Source organism: Rattus rattus, chromosome 4 (genome assembly GCF_011064425.1).
Source record: "Rattus rattus isolate New Zealand chromosome 4, Rrattus_CSIRO_v1, whole genome shotgun sequence".
Classification (NCBI taxonomy): Eukaryota; Metazoa; Chordata; class Mammalia; order Rodentia; family Muridae; genus Rattus; species Rattus rattus.
Genome location: NC_046157.1, coordinates 175,537,895 through 175,548,452, shown reverse-complemented (window position 1 = coordinate 175,548,452; position 10,558 = coordinate 175,537,895).

Here is a 10,558-nt window from a genome sequence, read left to right as displayed (position 1 = left end):
ATGACAGCTCTAAGCACTGAAACATCAGGACGGTGCTACCGTTACTTGCCCATTTTACAGGTGGAAAGACAGAGGCACAGTTAAATAACTTATCTACGGTTACACCGCCCAGTGGAATAAGAAGTGTGATGTTTAGGAGTTGGTGGCTCTGGTCTTTGCTCCGTGCTATTCATAAAGCAAGCCACGTGACCAGCTGAGGTGTAAGAGGTGTGTGTAGGGGGGTTAACTCCATCTTTCCATAGGAAGACCTGTGTAGCCACACTACGACGGGCAGGGATACAGGGCTGGGGAAGTAGGATGGTCCAGGAATCACCCTGCACACAGGGAGCATAGCATTTGAAGATGTTGCTACTAAGTTTTATCTCCATGTCAGTGAATACACGCTGCTGAAGGAATGGGAAACCTCAGTACCGGGGTGCGGCTGAGCAGGGGCACACGCACCGGGTGTTTAGGAAAACGCACCGTCGTGGGCACCACTGTCAGATTCCCTCAGAATAAAGCCACCCAAGAGGATGGCATCTGTGGAGAGGTTCACAAGTGTGGAAGAATAAGAAGGCAATGTGGTTCGGTTCTTGGCTTCTAGGGTTTTAAAGAGCAGAATAAAGGAATCCTTTTAGTTATTGGTAAAACAAGAGAGCAAGGAGGAAGCCAGGCAGGAGGGGCGTGGGGTCCTCTGCAACTGCGCCTGCGCCTGCAAGCCTCCTCTTGGGCGTTGGGAATCAAACCCCTGTTCTCTGCAAGAGCAGAGAGCGAGCGCCCCCACCACTGCTATCTCTCACCCAGCAACAGCAAAGGCTGTGTCCACTCTGCCCTGCGCACCACGATGCACTGGAACGTTGTAAAGCATGGGCCCAAGTCCCGCTCTGCTAATGGTTTAGGTATTTTGACTGCAGAGACAACAACGAGGTAAATGCACAGCAAACCACCGAATTCTTTATCTTGAACCCTCTGTCTTCAAAGACATGGAAGTTAGGCTGGGGAGGCAGGTCTGTTAATATCTGCCTTGCTGTGTGAGTGCCAGTGTTTATTGCTCTAGAGGACATGGGGCTTGACCTGGGGGCCAATAGTGAGACAGACTAACGTCTCACGGAACAGCCAGCTTTATTCAGAATTGCAGACTATTTGTACTCCGAGGGTAAGAGGAGTCACACGAGTGATTCAAACAGGGGTCACATGTGCACACTCACAAGGACAAGCTGCAGATGGCAAAAACGTGTCTTTCCAGAGAGGTTTATAAACAAGTAGCAGCAGCCGGTCATAAGGAAGATATGTAAACTGACTCTGGTGCGCTGTACCGCGGAGAGGCCGGGAAACACATGCTCAGAGCAGTTTTGTGTTCTGAAGAAAATTAGGTCACAGGGCTCTTGTTTTCTTGGTGTTTTTTTTTTTTTTTTCCATGAGCACTTAGACTTCTCACCAGAGTGCACTCTTGGACTGTGTTCCGACATACCAGGACCTAAGGGGCCCCAAACACCCTTGCACTCTAAGCCCTGGATCACTGGAGCATGAAGGCCGGCTTGCATAAAGTAATGTTCAAGACTCAGCCCAGTGATAGGTTCTTGGCTCATAAAACAGGGTAGAGAGATGGCTCAGTGGTTGGGAGCACTGATGCTCTTCCAGAGGTCCTGAGTTCAAATCCCAGCAACCACATGGTGGCTCACAACCATCTGCAATGGGATCTGATACCCTCTTCTGGTGTATCTGAAGACAGCTACAGTGTATTTATAATATATAATAAATAAATAAATCTTAAAAAAAATAAGACAGGGTAGAGGACCCCTGAACAGTGGCACTGGCAGCTGATCTCCATCCTCAGCATTTCTGGGTACACAGATGCACCCCCTCACATATGAACAGCCTTGGTCGCACACAAAACAAGAAGGAAAAAAAAATCCTAATTAAATTCAATCTGTTATTGTAATAGATACGTCAGGAAATTTACAGACATTTCCAGAAAGAAGAATCTTTTTCTCCCCAGTGCTTGGGAGAGGATGATATCTATTTGATACGTGCTCTGATATAATTTCGAAGATGATAGGACTGGGAGCTGTGGCTGAAGGTCTGGGTGAAGGCCTTGTGTGGGAAGCTCCGGGGACATCTCTATTTGCCTCTAAAAGCAACACTGGTTGAGTCTTGAGGCATAGTCTCCCTGGAAACAAAGTACTCATCCCAATACTTTATACAAGATAGTAGGACCGCTTGGACTCTAGATTCCTAACAAAATCCCTTCTTTTATCCCATATACTCTCCCCAAGATACAGTCTGACAAGTCTGTTCTTGTAGGGACCATTAAAAAACAAGCTAATGAGGGCACCCTTCCAGCACTCGGGAGGCAGAGGCAGGCGGATCTATGGGAGTTTGGAGCCAGTCTATATGGCAAGCTCTAGGGTAACCAGGGTATGCAGAGAGGCCTGTCTCAAAAACAAACAAACAAACAAACAAACAAACAAACAACATGGAGACTTGTGGGGCTGGAGAAATGGCTCGAAGTTAAGAACAACTGTTGCTCTGGTAAAGAACGCTAGTTTGGTTCTTAGTGCCCATATCAGGTGACTCACAACAGCCTGTAATTCAAGCTCTAGGGGGATCTGAAGACTCTAGGCCTGTGCGTGCGCATGTGCACGCCCGCACACACATATATCCCATACACACTGTGATGGTTTGTATATGCTTGGCTCAGGGAGTGGCACTATTAGGAGGTGTGGCCTTGTAGAGTAGGTGTGTCACTGTGGTTATGGGCTTTAAGACCCTCATCCTAGCTGCCTGGAAGTCGTTATTTTGCTAGCAGCCTTCAGATGAAGATGGAGTGTCTCACCCTCCTGTTTACCATGCTCCCACCTTGACGCTGCCATGCTTCTACCTCTGAACCTGTAAGCCAGCCCCAATTAAATGTTGGCCTTATAAGGGTTGCCTTGGTCATGGTGTCTGTTCACAGCAGTAAACCCTAAGATACACGCACACACATACACACACTCACACACTCACAGATACACAGACACACTCACCAGAGCACACACAGCACACACAAGAGCACACACACAAGAGTACACACACAGCACATATACACACAAAGGCACACACATAAAGACTATACACATAAAAGCATACATGCACACACAGATACACGCAGACACACAGACACATACAGACAACACCCTATGTTCATGTGCAGACTAACAGATACAAATCTTAGAAACTACGTAAAACCAGTAGCAAATATGATACCTCCATCATGTCTAAGAGGAAAAAAGTGGCAACAGCAGTTTGGAATTTAGGAGTGCAATAATAATGAAATTAGCTTTTTGCAGAAAAAGATAAAAAAGGGAAGTATGGAAAAATGGAAATTGATAAAGAGGGCTGGAGAGGTGGCTCAGCGGTTAAGAGCACTGACTGCTCTTCCAGAGGTCCTGAGTTCAGTTCCCAGCAACCACATGGTGGCTCACAACCATCTGTAATGGGATTGGATGCCCTCTTCTGGTGTGTCTGAGGACAGCTACAGTGTACACATATACATTAAATAAATAAATAATTCCATAAAAATATTCTTACTAACATTCTTTTGTTTGAAGCCATTTAGATAGAAAGTATCAGATTTCCTTGCTATTTTTTTTCTTAAAAAAAAAAATTCTCTACACAGTGGCACACACCTTTGATCACAGAACTTGAGAGGCAGAGGCAGGTACCTCTTTGTGCATTTGAGGTCACATACATAGTGCCCTACATAGTGAGTTCTAGGACAGCCAGTGATATAGGGTGAGTCCTGCCTGAAAAATATATATATATATTTTAAAATTTAGAATAAAAATGTTTTATTTATGTGTAGGCGTGTGCCTGAGTGTATGGGTATCACATGTTCTCTGAGGTCAGAGTCGGGCATCGGATCTGAACCTGGGTCCTCTGCAGGAGCAATACATGCTCAAACTGCTGAGCCAAGTCTCCAGGCCCTTGTGGCATTTCAAACCCACTTCCTTTTGAGCCTCCTCCTTGCCCTCCCCCATCTGTCCTTCCCACCATTACCTTCTGCTCTCCCTCCCCGCTCCCCCATAAACCCCCTCTGTTCTACTGCCCTCCTGTCCGCAGTCCGCATCCTTTCCTTAGAACCTCCCCACATTGTTCCTTCTCTAGTTTCATAATCTAGAAACTACGCCCGCTGCTCCTTAACTCGTACAAACGTACCTGCCAGGCATAGGATGCAGGGTGCTCTATTTGTCTTTCTGAGCCTGGATTATCTCAGTTATTTATCCATTCACTACAGTGCCAATTTTACCATTCGAGTTTGTGGCCCAACGCACTCCCGTGGTGTTTGTACTCAGTCTCCAAACACCACGTTTGGATTACATTTCAGTTCCTTACCGGGGTTCCTTGCGGGTGATAGATTAGTTGTTTTGGCTGAAAGTTTGTTGTTATGACCTGTGGTAAACTGTACGGAAGGACAGGTACTTTGCTATCTCTGCCCGGGGCACAGAGCTGGTCACCAAGCAGCTTTGGAAAGCTTCTGTCATTTTAGCCTTAAAAGGCCTCGATCTCTCATAGCAGGAAAACACCTCAGTTCCTCTTAGCTGGACAGCAGTGAACAGCCCTTACCCGGGGAACCATTTTCCTCTCTGAGCATGCTCTTGACCCCGCGGGACGACACCGCTTTAGTCAGGCAGTGAAGTTTTGCTAAAGGAGAGGAGGAAAAAGATACTCCATTGAGGCTGCCCGTGGAAGGTTCTGGAGCACCATTGGTATTAGATGGCAGCGGTTTACACAAAAAGGCAGGGAGAGAGGGAGACTTGTAGGGAAGGACTGGTGCCGCTAGTGAACAGCCGTGGGTTGGCTGAAGTCGTTTGAAAGCTCTCCCAGACCTCCTCTCCTCTGGGTGGACCAGCCTTTCTCTGGGATCTCAGGCCGGGTCAAGGACTGAGGAGGCTAACCCATGGAGGGTGCAGGTACCTCTGCTCTTTACTCCTTGGCACACCCAGGCTATCAGTGGTCTCTTTCCTTTCTCCCCGCCATTTCTTCCTGCCTCTCTAGTGGAAGGAAGAACTCCTCTCAGAAGGGTGTCTGGTTTCAGTTGTTTTTGTTCTGCCTGATACATTCTGAAGTCTGTTCGCCTCTTTCCTCTTAGCCAAGATCATGGATATTTTGAAAAAGCTTGGCTGCCCTCTTGCTGGGAGTCCAAGGAGGACATCATGGCCTGGGGCTGAGCAGCCCGGCAGGAAGTTGTCTGTGATGATGGAGCTGGAACTTCTATGCTAGTTCTCTCTTGACACGGTCCTCTCCTATCTGGACTCCAGGGACTCTGAGAGTGGTAGGTACCTTGGCCAAGCTAAGACCAACCAGGGGAGCTCTCTCAGGGCACATTTCCAGCCACCAGAGTCCCTGCCACCCTACGGTTACTGAACATTTAAGGGATGTTCCACAGTTCCCTGACTTTGGAGGACAAGGGTGAAAATATTTCCCCTTCAATTCCTCTGGCCTCACTTATATAGGCCTCTGACTATGGTTATTAAACATAGGTGCGCACTCATGCATGTGAATGTGCACGTCTGTGTGCTGATGAATATTGTTTACGTAATTCTCACTGTCCTTTCTGTCCTTCGTTTCACTGTCTTCAAGCTACTTAGTCTTGTAGCAGCCCTGCTTGAAGGAGCCCTCCTGCCACATGGCCTCCATTTCCTGAGCACTCTGCCTCTTGGCGCCGACCTGGTAGCCCTCAGCTCTCTCCCTCGAGCCCCTCCTCCTTTCCTCTTGGCCTATCTCCACACCTTTCTTCACCTGCTCACCCACAGAACACTCTTTAACAAGGATCCACAGTTACCACGTCTGCCTAGGACCCAAAGATGGCAACAGTAACCAAGAAAGGAACACCCACCCAACAAGGGCAAGAACAGGTATTACAACTCCAGACACTATGCCTTCCACTGGAACCCAGTAACCTACTGCAGTAGGCCGTGACAAACAAAATATAGCTGAATGGAAAGACAAGGGCTGCAAAACAGCAATTTGAATATTCAAGCCTTTGACAGGACATGAACAAATTGTTCAATAATGACCATGAAAACATAAACAGTTGAAAAAAATAATAAAAAAAACAGTTTAAGTCATGAAATTAGAAATAAAATCAATAAAGAAAACATAAACTGAAAAAAAAAAAGTCCTGGAAATAAAAGCTACAGAAGGCTAAGCAAAAGCCACAGAGGTCAGCCTTATGGACAGGTTACAAAATACGGGAGAAAGAAGATTTGGTCTGAAGAGTCTGGGTACAAGAAATGTATAACTCAGCCAAAGAAAGTGCTAAATCTAAACACATCCAGGCACAACTCGTCCAGGAAATCTGGGGCACTGTGAAAAGACAAATCTACAAAGAGTAAGGATAGAGAATGTAGAAGAAAACAAAGTCAAATATACAGAAAATATTTTTGATGAAATCATAGAAGAAAGTTTCTACAACCTAAGAGAGGAGGTGCCAGTTAAGGTACAAGAAGCATACAGATCACCAAATAGAAATATAAACATAATTCCCCATGATATACGATAATCAAAACACTAAATGTACAGAACAAAGAAAATATATTAAAAGCTATAAGGGAACATGACCTAGTATCATACAAAGGTAGGCTCATTAGAATAACGCCTGACTTCCCAATAGACACTCTAAAAGCCACGAGGGTCTAGATGAATGTTGTATATACTCTGAGAGACTATAGATACCAGCTAAGATGATACCCAGCAAAACTATCACACTAGAGGGAGAAATAAAGGTGTTCCTCAATAAAGACAAATTTAAGCAATTTCAACCAACAAATTTAGCTCTAGAAATCACTAGAAGGAAAATTCAGTGGCGAGGTTAACCACACCCAAGAAGACACAGGAATAAATAATCCCAGGGCAGCAAATCAAAAGAGGGGAAAAAGTCCACACCATACCAACAAAATAACAGGAACCAATAAATGCTGCTCATCGATAACTTTCAATACTAGTGGTCTAAATTCTCCAGTAAAATATCAGACTAATAGGTTGATTATAAAATAGGATCCATTTTTGTGCTGTATCCAAGAAACACACTATCATTAACAACGGACAGAACCTAAGGATAAAAGGATGGAAAAAGTATTTCAAGCAAATTGACCTCAAAAGCAAGCAGGTGCAGCCATTTTAATAGCTGACAAAATATACTTCAAACCAAAACTAATTAGAAGACGTAGGGAAGGACACTACATAATCATCAAAGGAAAAAAAAACCCAAGAGGATATTGTAATTCTAAACATTGTTTTTTGCTCCAAACACAAGGACGTCCAAGTTCGTAAAAGGAACACCACTGCAGCTAAAATGTCCTATGGACCCTCCCATGGTGATAGTGAGTTACTTCAGTACTCCACCCGTGCCAACGGAAAGGTCAGCCAGATAAAACTAACAGAGACATTCTAAAGTTAAGTGAGGACGCAAATCAAATGGACTTAGCAGGCATCTACAGAACATTTCACTCAAATAGAAAAGAATGTACTTTCTTCCCAGCAAGCCATGGAACTTTCTGCAAATTGACCACACATCAGACACAAAGAAAGTCTCAACAGTTATAAGAAAATTGAACTAACACTGCGCCCTGCTTAACCACCGTGGAGGATTAAAGCTAGTCAACAACAACACAACAGAAGCAACGGAAAGGATATAACAGAATAACTCACCACTGAGCGAAGTGTGTGAAGACAGAAATCGAGAAGTACATTAAACCTTTTTAGAGCTGAATGAAAATGAAAACAGTGTACCCAAACCGGTGGGACACAAAGAAGGCAGTTCTCAGAGGCCAGTTCATAGTATTGTCAAAGCCTGGAGAAGTCTCAGATTCGCGACTTAGTAACACACCCAGAGGGCTGTGTAACAAGAAGAAACAATTCCCCCAGACAGTAGACATCAGGAAACAAACAAATCCAGGGCTGAAGTCAATGAAAGGGAAACAAAATATTTACGAAGAGCCAATGAAATAAAGAGTTGGCTCTTAGAGAAAATCAACAGGAAGGACAAAATAAAGTTAGGATTGAAAAGAGGGCATCACAACGAACACTGAGGAAACCCAGAGAATCACGAGGACACACTTTACAACCTGTACTCCACCAAACTGGAAGAAACAAAAGAAATGAATGTATTTTTTTTTAATTTATATGACCTGCCAGAGTTAAGACCAGATAAGCATTTTAAACAGACTCTTAATCATGAATGAAATAGAAGCAGTAATTAAAGTCTCCCAAGCAAAAAAAGCCCAGGGCCAGATGGATTCACTGCAGAACTCTACCATATTTTTAAAGAAGAATTAATGCCAACATTCCTCAAATTATTCTGTAAAATAGAAACAGAACATTTTGCAATTCCTTTTATGAGGTCACTATTAGCCCTGTTACTAAAGCTATATAAAAGTTCAATAAAAAATTTACACCAATATCCTTTATGAACATAGGTGCAAAATTTCTCAAATGTTTGCAAATGGAATCTAAGAACACAGCAGAAAGGATTATCCTCCAGGATCAGGTAGGCTTCATCTCAGAGACGCAGGGATGTTTCCATACAATAAACCAGTAAGCATAATCCATCCCATGAGCAGACTAAAGACAAAACCCATAGGATGCAGAAGAGGCCTTTGACAAAATCTGACTTCTCTTTATGATTGAAGTCTTGGAGAGGCTGACAGTACGAAGGGCAAACCTTATTATAGTAAAGGGGATTGACAGCGAGTCCCCAGGCGACTTCATCCTAGATGGGGAGAAACTCAAGTATATTTCTTCTAAAATCAGTGACCAGACAAAGTTGTCCACTCTCTCCTTACCTAGTCAGCTGAAGGGGATCAAGAGGATCCAGATAGGAAAGGAAGAAGTAAGTGCCTTTATTTTGGATGATATTATTTTGTACACAAAGCCCCCAAAACTACATCAGGGAATGTCTACAGCTATCAACACTTTCAGTAAAGTAACAGGATACAACATTAAGAATTTTGTCTTATACTGGTCAGAACGGTCAAGGTCAATTCACGAAATGACTGTACATTCTAGCAAGGATATGGGGAATGGGACACACTTATTCATTGCCGGTGGGAGTGTAAACTTGGGTAGCCACCATGGAAATCAGCGTAGTGCGTCCTCAGGAAGCAGAGACCAGATCTGTACCACTCTCGAGTATAAGCCCACAGGAGTCTGTCTATGTCCTGCTAGGAGACACTTGTTCATCCATGTTCACTGCTGCTCGACTTATAATAGGCAGAGATTGGAAACCACCTCGATGTCCATCAATTGATGGGCAATGAAAAAGATGGCATATTTATACATTATTATTATACATTATATATTACATATTTATATATTGTGAAGCAGTTGCTAAGAAGAATAAAACCATGAAACTCACAAGTTAATGGCTAGACCTCGGAAAAACTCAACCTGAGTGGGCTAGCCTGGACCCCAAAATACAAATACTTTGTGTTTTCTTTTAAAACGTGCTTGTTATATTTTAATACTTCAACATACGTGCTAAAATAATTGTAACCATAAAGGGCATCTAGGAAGGGTCTAGGTGGGAGGAGAAGGTTTTCCAAGGAAGGGGAACTCGAATACGTTTGTATGGAGAGACAGAAATGGGAGAATTGGATAGGGAGGGAGGAGGAAGGACAAGCATGCAGGGAGGACAGCTGATGTAAGGCCCATTTGAGGGCCATCTGCAAAACTGACATGGTAGAAGCTTCCTGAAATATATACATGCACGAAAGGAGTCCCCAAAATAACAGGGAGACAGTGCCTCAAGTAAACATTGTCATCAGGTAGAACCCTCAGAGCCAGGAAGCCAGGGACGGGTTATAGCTTGTGGAGTCACTGGCCAGTCGTACCCATGGAAACTGGAAGACCTCACAGGTGATGGCCAAGGCCGTTGCTTGCTCCCCACAATCTGATGACAAGGCCCTACTGCTGGAGGCAACTCATGCCATAGAACACGGAGAAGTCGAGTTGGCACCTAATGAGGGTTTCACCCCTACGGACGAGTGTTCGCAGTGCTGGTAGGAACTCTGCGTGCGACTGAAGGACAAGTCAATGTCTCCAGTATCTCACAGTCACTAACTCTGCAGTGTATCACAGTGACTCACCAACAAGATATACTGGTTTAATAGTGGCACAGATGTTATGGACACGACAAACCATCCTTTAGGAGATGAAATCCGCACTTGATCCTGCTACTGTGGTCAAGAACAGAACACTTGATAGATCATAGGTCCTGGGCAGGGGCAGGGGAGGTGGGGGTAGGTTGGGGGAGACTGAATACTCTTCTTCTTCTAAAGGAACATAGCAATACAATTACTCCTCCTGGCGGTCTGCTGTACCTATAGAACAGTTCCTCGGTCAGCCGTCATCAGAGATAGTTCTTGTAGACGAGAACAAACACAGAGACCCACTTCTGGACAATGGGCAGAGTCAGCACACTTAGTCCTAAGTGATGTGTCTTCATCAAAGCGCTCCCCTCGAGGCTCAGGGAAGTGTTCCGGAGAATAGGTGGAAATATTGTACGAGCCAGATGGGACGGTGACTCCAAGGAAACTGT